The following is an 8231-nucleotide window of genomic DNA, read 5'->3' as shown; positions in this document are numbered from 1 at the left end:
TTGGAGTGTAGCTGACCATCCCCGCGGGCACCAGTTGGGTTAGTTTAAAACGTAACTGCCTGTTGCTGACGACACAGGTTGGGTTAGCTCGAAATGTAGCCGATTACCGCTCCGGTCACTGATCGAGTATCTGCCTACACCGCACACCATGTCACCGGCACTAAGCCCAGAGGGTTGTGCTGAGGCGTTTCCGGGACAAGCCCGACCCTTGTCCCCCGCCAACCGACTTCGTGGCCTGGACTGTTGGAGTGACGCGATAGCACGTACTGCCCGGATCCACCATTCGTACTTTGGAGCCGCTCATTTGGGCTTGGCCGGTTGCTATGGTCACGAGGAAGCCTGGAGTCAGAATTTCAGCAGCCATTGCACCGACTCGCACAGTGATTTTGTTTAGAATTGGGGTCGATGGCGGGGACTGTTGATCTGGGGGTCGCGGGCCACCGCACCGCCGGCACGATTTGGTAACGCCAGCTGCAGCTATCCCCCATCCCCCTCCCCCATCCCCCCGGTCATGTTGCAAGGGCAGCAAACAGCTGTCACGAGTACGCTGATCTCGACTGGTTGCTTGGCCGGTTTTAGTGCACATTTGCCACAGGAGTGCTGCAAGTGATATAAATAGATTGGCGACTGAGATGGAGGCGGACCAAGGTGCCCTCAGCGGGACACGCGGTGTCCGCTGCCAGAATGGCCCACTGCTGCTGCCATGATGATCTGGCGGTTGACAACAACGCCGCTTCCATACGAATTCTTGTCCCAGTATTAATGGGAATAATTCCAGAAGCGGGCCACTTACAGTCGAATGTTGCTATCCTGCATTGCTTCGGATGCACCCATATTCATGGAGGTGACGTTCACAGCGACCAGGACAAATATCCGGTGAAGGTGTGGACAGGGTGGAGAGGAGAGCAACAACCCGGCATCAAAGGCAATCCGAGTATCCCTACCTGACCGTCTGGTTCTTTGGGATACACGGTGTTCTTCCGTACAGCGAAATGACCAGAACATTTTGTGGTCTGTTTTAACATTCCGAACATTCGCCCTCCTTTCAGTATTCACCGCCTCATTATAAACCCTCGCAACGCCTCGTTGGACCGGGCTGAGCTGCATGAATCAGCCTTGAGCGGGCTTTACACGCCTCTCGGCGAGGACTCCGCCCGAGCGCCCACATACACCGACGAGGGGTCCCTGCGCGGGGCAAGTCAAGAAAGCGGAGATCTCCCAGATGCACCCCATCACGCGCCACCCCCATTTATCCCATATCATTCAAGCAGTTATTGCTGGCCAAGGGGGCTCAAATCCAAAACCAAACCAAACCATTCCGAAGTGCGATTCTAGACCAATGCTGATATAAAATGATTGTGAATGATGATCTAGCGATCGCTCCTGAGATTAGGTGAAATAAAATGTCGCATTTTCCCTAAAACACACCTCTTCCCTTCAACACCACTAGCCGGGATCGGGCTAGCTGGCTTAATACTGTATCGAGTCGTGGACCGGCGCTTGTGCGGACAGTGAGTGATGACTCAGCCATCCGATCAGAGCTTTCACCGGAGGGAGCCGTCAGCCGTCGCAGCGGGCCACCGTGGCTGCCATTGACACAAAAGCAATAAATACGAGTATGGCGGTGGCACAGCCTTTGCAATGCCCGGTAGCCACGTTCCAGAATGACTGACGGCTTTGGCTCCGGGGCTACCCAATGCCTACCGTGCCTTTCATTTCGCTAACACCCTATGTACCGGGGCGGCCAAAACACGTCATGGGACACGATGACGCAGGAGACGAGCAAACACTCATTAACAAATGACACGGCAGCACAGTGGTGACACTGTGGACTCGGCCGCCGGCTGGGTCAACACGAGGCGCCCCGCCCGATCCGCGGCCGGGCCCCAGCGGGCCCGCAGCCGCGCCTCGCCCGACTCGCATGCCGAATGCCCGGCCCAAGCGCGGTCATGCCGCGGCCGCGTGTCCCACCACCGCCACGGTCGGCGGCGTCGGGCAGCACCTGTCGTCCCCAGACGGGCACAGGGCGTGCCGGCTGGTGACGAGGCGGCCGGCGCCGGCGACCGTGGCGACGGCGGCGCCGTGAATCCGGCCCGGCCGCCGTATTGATCAAACGAGCAACCGCGCCCGCCAGCCCCGCAGCTGGGAAACCCGCCGGCAGCTCGCACCCCGCCCCGCCCCCATCGCCGCGGGCCGCGGAGGCCACCGACTCCCCGCGAGCCGAGGCCGCAGACGGCCGACCAGACAAAAAAGGCGGCGGCGACGGGACATTACCCGGGCCAGCGAAGCGGCACGTTGGCGTGGCGACGACTCACCGGTGAGACGGCGGCCCAGGCCGAGCCGGCCAGCCGGCGGCGGCGGCGCCGCGGACTCGTCGCCCGGCGTCGGCGGCAGCGGCTTGTCCGGCGCCGGCGGAATGACGGATGCCAGCGCCTCCTGCACGTCCCGGTCACGCAGCGACTCCAGCGGCAGCTCGTCCACGCGCTGGCCGTCGGAACTCTTGAGCTCCACGGGCGTGGGCGGCTCGGCCTCCAGTGATGACGGCGAAGGGATGCGCGGCGCGCGGTAGTCGCCCAGCTCCGTCTTCTCGGTCGGAGGGATGCCCTGGAACGGGTCGGGATTGATGGGGGCGAGGATCTCTTCGTCGGATTCGGGGTCAGGTTTGGTAGCGGGTTCGAGAATGATGGGGCTTTCCGCCTCTGGGAACGCAGGCGGCGCCTGGTGTGCAGTGATAGCTGGGGAGGGCTGGGGTTCAGGGGTCAGAGACGGCGGCTCCAACTCGTCCGAGGAGACCTTTTTCGCATCGCTTAAAGCAGCTGTTGAATCCTGGTACTGAGCGACAGGGTCAGGTCTGTAGGGGTCCGAGGCATGACTGGTGTGTTCAGGCACCACAGGAGCATGCGCTGGCGCGGACACGTCGAAGGGGGAAGGATCCACTTTCGTGGTAGGTTCGTTAAAGGAGCTGTAAGGATTCGGATCAATATCGGAATCATTTCTCGGCTCAAAAACTTCAACACCACTAGGCTGCTTCGCGACAGTGTCCATCTCTCTAGGTGATTCAAAAAAGGATTCTTTTGGTGAATCTGATCTTACTGGAATGACAGCATCGCTCTCCAGATATCCGTGACTAGAAGAATCAGGTGGTGTCGATGACATATGACCTTCCTCCTGCGCGCGCTCATCATGGGACCTTGGATCATGCGCGGGATCATCGTTCACGAACTGAGAAGCGCTCTTTTCTTCCAGCCCTGAATGGGCATGAGGTTCATTTTCTTCTGGTTTCAGAGCGTCGGCGGCGCGATCGCTGCTCAGTACACCAAATGGATCATCTCCCTTGTCCTGTTGCTGTGCCGTGGCCAGGTGTCCAGATGCCAATGCTAACTCAGGTGACTTCCGGCCAAAAGGATCGAAGTCCGAAAGGTTCACCGAATGTCCTTCCTTCCCTTCAACATTATGGCCGTCCCCTTTAACTTCCACCGGCGTCAGTGCATCCCCAGATCCAATATTACGTACGGTTGCATCCGATGCCTTCTCTTCATCTGACGCATCTTCTCTCGGGTTGGCCATAGCCGCCGTTGGATTGCCCATGCGCTCGTAATCCATTTCTACCAAAACGAAAGCTAGACACCTCAAATGCCTGTCGTCTGTGCCGATACTCAGATTATAGCACAGCACCAACGCTCCACCGCCGACCGCGCTACACAGCACACAGTACACAAACCGAGGAGAGCGACCGCTCGATGACTCAGAAAGAGCTGCGACTGGTTTCTGCTAGGATATGGCAGCAATAAACTTCACGAAATGCCGGGCTTAGTTATACGATCCTTGTATACGGTGCCCGGAATATTTTTGTCATCAAAACATAGAGTCATTCGTCCAAGATATTTTGAAAATATATCTATGGTCTTTTGTCGTTCATTAATGTGTCAGATTCCAGATATATAGACTAGCCAATACGTTGGCTTCTTTCTGGTAAATTTGTAATGTTTCACAACGCCCATTTTTCGATAGAAAACTAAGCTTGAGACACTAGTTTATAACATAAACATAATAAGACTCAATTCAGTTAAGTTAAATATATATTTATGAATTTATTAATATGCAATAATACCAATTTTATACTAGTTTAGGAGGTAACATAAAAAGACGGATGATATGGGGGCAGTGTCATAGGCAAACACGGCGAACATATAACGAAAACGGCGCGTGTTTGTTTGTTGGTTGGACACTTGATTACCCGTACTTGCGCTGGGTATTTGTGCAGATTGTGTGAGGAACGTATGACGTTAATATGAATAATATAAGACGCGATTGGAATCTCATTATTATCGGAAAATTATCATGTCAAGCAAAATCTCATTATCCATGATCATTGTGGTCTGGAAGTGGATCTGCGTTGATGCTCCCACCAATTTTGGCACATAGGGAGCTAATGTTCCAAGGCATTAGCATGGTGTGGTTATTTCGAGCAAAAACACCCCAACCCAGATTGTGAAAATTGCATAATTTACCAAAGAAATATGGCATAATAGTAGTACTTTTCAAAGACTTACTTGATAATAGAGCTATTGTTTCAAAGAATTGTGATGTTAAGAATTAATGTCTGGCAAACATGCTCAAATTTTTTTATGATCTGAAATGGCAGCATGATTTGGGCCTGCCACAAGTTTGGTACATGCAAACATGCTGTTGAGCTAGTCAATGTTGTGTAGGCATCTGGTGCTGTGGGTGGTTTTTTTTGCAGACTGGCTTCAAACCGATTTCTATGCAAAGGTAATTTCACAATTAAGCATGACCTTACCTGCATTGAGTTGCATGTGCATGTCCAGTAAGTGGGTGCACCAATACCACCTAGGGTATCAAACACACAGTGGATGTATTTTACAGATTATTTAAGTATGACCTTGCAGTGCTTTGAGAGATTTCAGTACCAGGCTCAGGTGACAGCCATGTTGCTGCTATACCATGCATGTTTGCAAACCATATATTTGTGCATTGTGGCTTAATATTTCATGAATTGGTGCCTAAGTGCTGAGCCAGGTCAACAGAGATTATTCTTTATGCACAGATGAGGTATGCTACTCACCTTTGCCCTTCTTGGGGGGGGGGGGGGCCATCTCCAGTGGGCTTGACTAACCCATCTCATTCCTTTCCTAGGCCATGAATAGTTGAGACAAAATGGGAGTGATGGGATTTGAATGTCATTATGGACAAGTCTGGCAGATGAGGGTAATGAGGAAAGGTCTAGACTTTTTCAAAGCTGCATGGAGCTTCACAGGTGATCTAATTAAACTGTAAATTACCAGCCACAATATATTTGGGAAGTCCAGTGTGTAGGTCAGTGTATCTGCATGACAGAGCATGATGGAAATGTGTCTGTGGGACAGAAGTATGAGAAAAAGAGAAAGTATGTACCCAGATGCCAGAGATCATGGCATAACATGTATACAGGGCAAAAGGAACAGAAAGTGTTTAAGCCTTGGCATCTGCTTGCTGTTGTCTGGCCTTAGATGCTTTTGTAATGGTGTTTCATGTTGCATCCAACCTTCATCAGTTGGAAACTGTTTGTGGGCTGGTTTTGGCAACATCACATAATATGAGTTGTATATGAGCCCTCTGGCATTATGGAAACAAGTACCCTGCACAACCTCTGCTTGAAGTTCTTTTCATAGGCAGAGCACCACCATGATATTGTGTGGTGTTCAGTCTGTTTGCTGCATATTCTGATACATTACAAATGTCTGCGTGGTTAACTAATAAATACCCATTTTCAAAAATAGCATGATGCCCATCCTCCAAGCCTATGCTGAGCTTGTAATGTTGCTAGTCTTAATCAATGCGGTAGATTGATAGGAGCCTGTGAGTCTGTTCTTGCCATGGTTTTCAAGTATACATATATCAGGCTTCTTACAATAGGTACGATGTTCCTCTGGTCAGCGTCAGAGTCATAGTGGACGGCGCCCGCAGGGCCGGCTCACGCATTGGCGCGTGCCGCCCGATGGTGCCGAGGCTCTGCGACAGTGCGCCATAAGGCCATTCCGCGCCAGGTCTCGCGCCAGTCCGGTTGCGCGCGCGTGAAGCGAATGATGTCGTCACCAGGGCTATGCGACGAATTCGTCTGCTGAGGCGATATGGCGTCTTTCGCATCCCGTTCCGGCAGGAGGGGTAGTTACCCGAATGGGGCCCTGCACCTCTGGCTTCCCAGATGCGTAGCTCAGCCATTGCACTACCGGCACCCTATGGAAGGTCGGCCGCGGTATGGTAATGCGTGACACTCGGCACAAACGAGCCCTAGCCAAGCCAAGAGCCAAGCCATACGAGATAAAAAGGCCTGTCATGGTCCGTTCGTCTTCGTTCGCGCCTGTGTGTGGATTGCGTCTGAATTATTTCGCGCGCGTTGTTTTCCGTAGCGGGGGACAGGGACCCGCAACATATCGCTATAAACGACCGCACTTTCGTTCCAGCACACTTCCTTTCCTACATCCGGAACACTCCCCATATTTTCGTATAATTTTGCGTGGGCCGTCGCCCACGTCGCCGTGTGCCTCTGTGCATCGGGCTACTCCAAGAGGCGCGTCAGCTTTCCAACGTTTAAATCCATGACGAGGAAAAGCCTATTGTTCGCGCATTCTGTATTTACATTGCAACTCTCGACACATCCATTTCATGCTTTATTGTCTATCAAACAGCACTTTCGGCGAACACTCATTCGCTCACATGCACAGAAGAATACGGGCACTGGGAAACACCGCTCCACCGCGTCCAAAAACGAGGCATATAAATTAAGTAGAAAATATCGATGTGCAACTAAAATTTGAAAACCATACATAATAAATACCTATATTATTTCCAATAATGCTAGATACCGAGGCGTATATACACAGTTTGATACGTAACGCGAGCAGTTCGTCCACCGTACATGGTAAATCACATCCAGGCGCAGCGAGAGGGCGGGTGGCGGGCGGGCGGGCGCTCGGGCCGCCTGGGCCGGCCGGGAGGTACATCTGGAGGACTGAAGCCCGACCGAGAGGGGCAGCCGGCGCGACTGGCGTCCGGACGAAGCACGTGAGCGCGGCGGCCGGGCGCCCCGGCCGTCGCGGCCCCACTACTTGCCTATCGGATTGTACAAACGACTAACCGTGCCATCCGAGTACGGTATATTGCAGTGGGCGGCGGCGCGCGGGGCGGCGGCCGGCGCTCTAGCTCTCATAGCTGGAGGAGCCGCGGTCGCGGCCCGGGCTGGGCGGCGAGCTCAGGTTGCTGGAGTTGTTGGAGGCGATGCTGTGGCGGGGACTGTCGTCCAGGCCCTCCTGCAACACCGCGTCGCGTTAGTCACCGTGCGGAGGACGGCACGCACTAGTTGATGAATATCCGTCGCATTAGGCGTGCACGCTGAATGTTCACGAGATGAAAAAACTACAGTCACAACAGAAAGAGCGACTTGACTGCATTTCTGTCGATTCATTGTCAAAGATAGTGCAGCAAAACGTGAGCTGCAGCCATCAAGCCACCAGTGGCCAGCTGCCGAGCCGGCCGGCGTCTGCGACTCACCATGCGCCGCTCTCACCTGGGCCCAGTCGCTTGCCACGCGCCGCCCCCACCTGGGCCCGGTCGTTTGCCACGTACCACTCTCACTTGGGCCCGGTCGCTAGCCACGCGCCGCTCTCACCTGTCTCCGGTCGCTCGCCACGCGCCACAGTCACCTGGGTCTGGTACCTGGGCCCGGTCGCTCTCCGCGTACGGCTGTCACCTGGACCCGGCCGCTAGCCACACGTCGCGCTCACCTGGACCCGGTCGTGGCGCTGCACGGACATCAGCACCTGGTCGGCCAGCGAGCCGCTGCCGCTGCTGGCCGCGTCCGGCGAGCGCACGCGGCCCGGCCCGGCGGCGGCCGGCGGCGCCGGCGGCGGCACCTGCGGCGCCGGCCGCCGCCCGTTCTGCACGTTCTGGTAGATCTGCGGCCCGGCCGACTGCGGCTGGTGCAGGTGCGCCGGGTGCTGGATGAGCGGCGGCGGCGGTGGCCGGGCGTGTGGCTGACGGAGCGGCGCGGCGGCTCGGAGCCGCGGCCGCGTGTGCCGCCGCCGCTGCCGCCGCCCGAAGCCGCCGGCTGGAACATGCTGCGCACCCTCTGGATGCCCTGCGGCTGGGCGACAGCCGCGGCGGCGGCGGCGGCGGCGGCCGGGGGAGCCTGGTCGGCCGTCTCCAGCGTGGTGGGCAGATCCATCAGACGC

Source organism: Pollicipes pollicipes, unplaced genomic scaffold, assembly GCF_011947565.3.
Source record: "Pollicipes pollicipes isolate AB1234 unplaced genomic scaffold, Ppol_2.1 Scaffold_4002;HRSCAF=4701_pilon_pilon_pilon, whole genome shotgun sequence".
In the NCBI taxonomy this organism is placed as follows: Eukaryota; Metazoa; Arthropoda; class Thecostraca; order Pollicipedomorpha; family Pollicipedidae; genus Pollicipes; species Pollicipes pollicipes.
Note: the sequence above shows the minus strand (reverse complement) of the source record.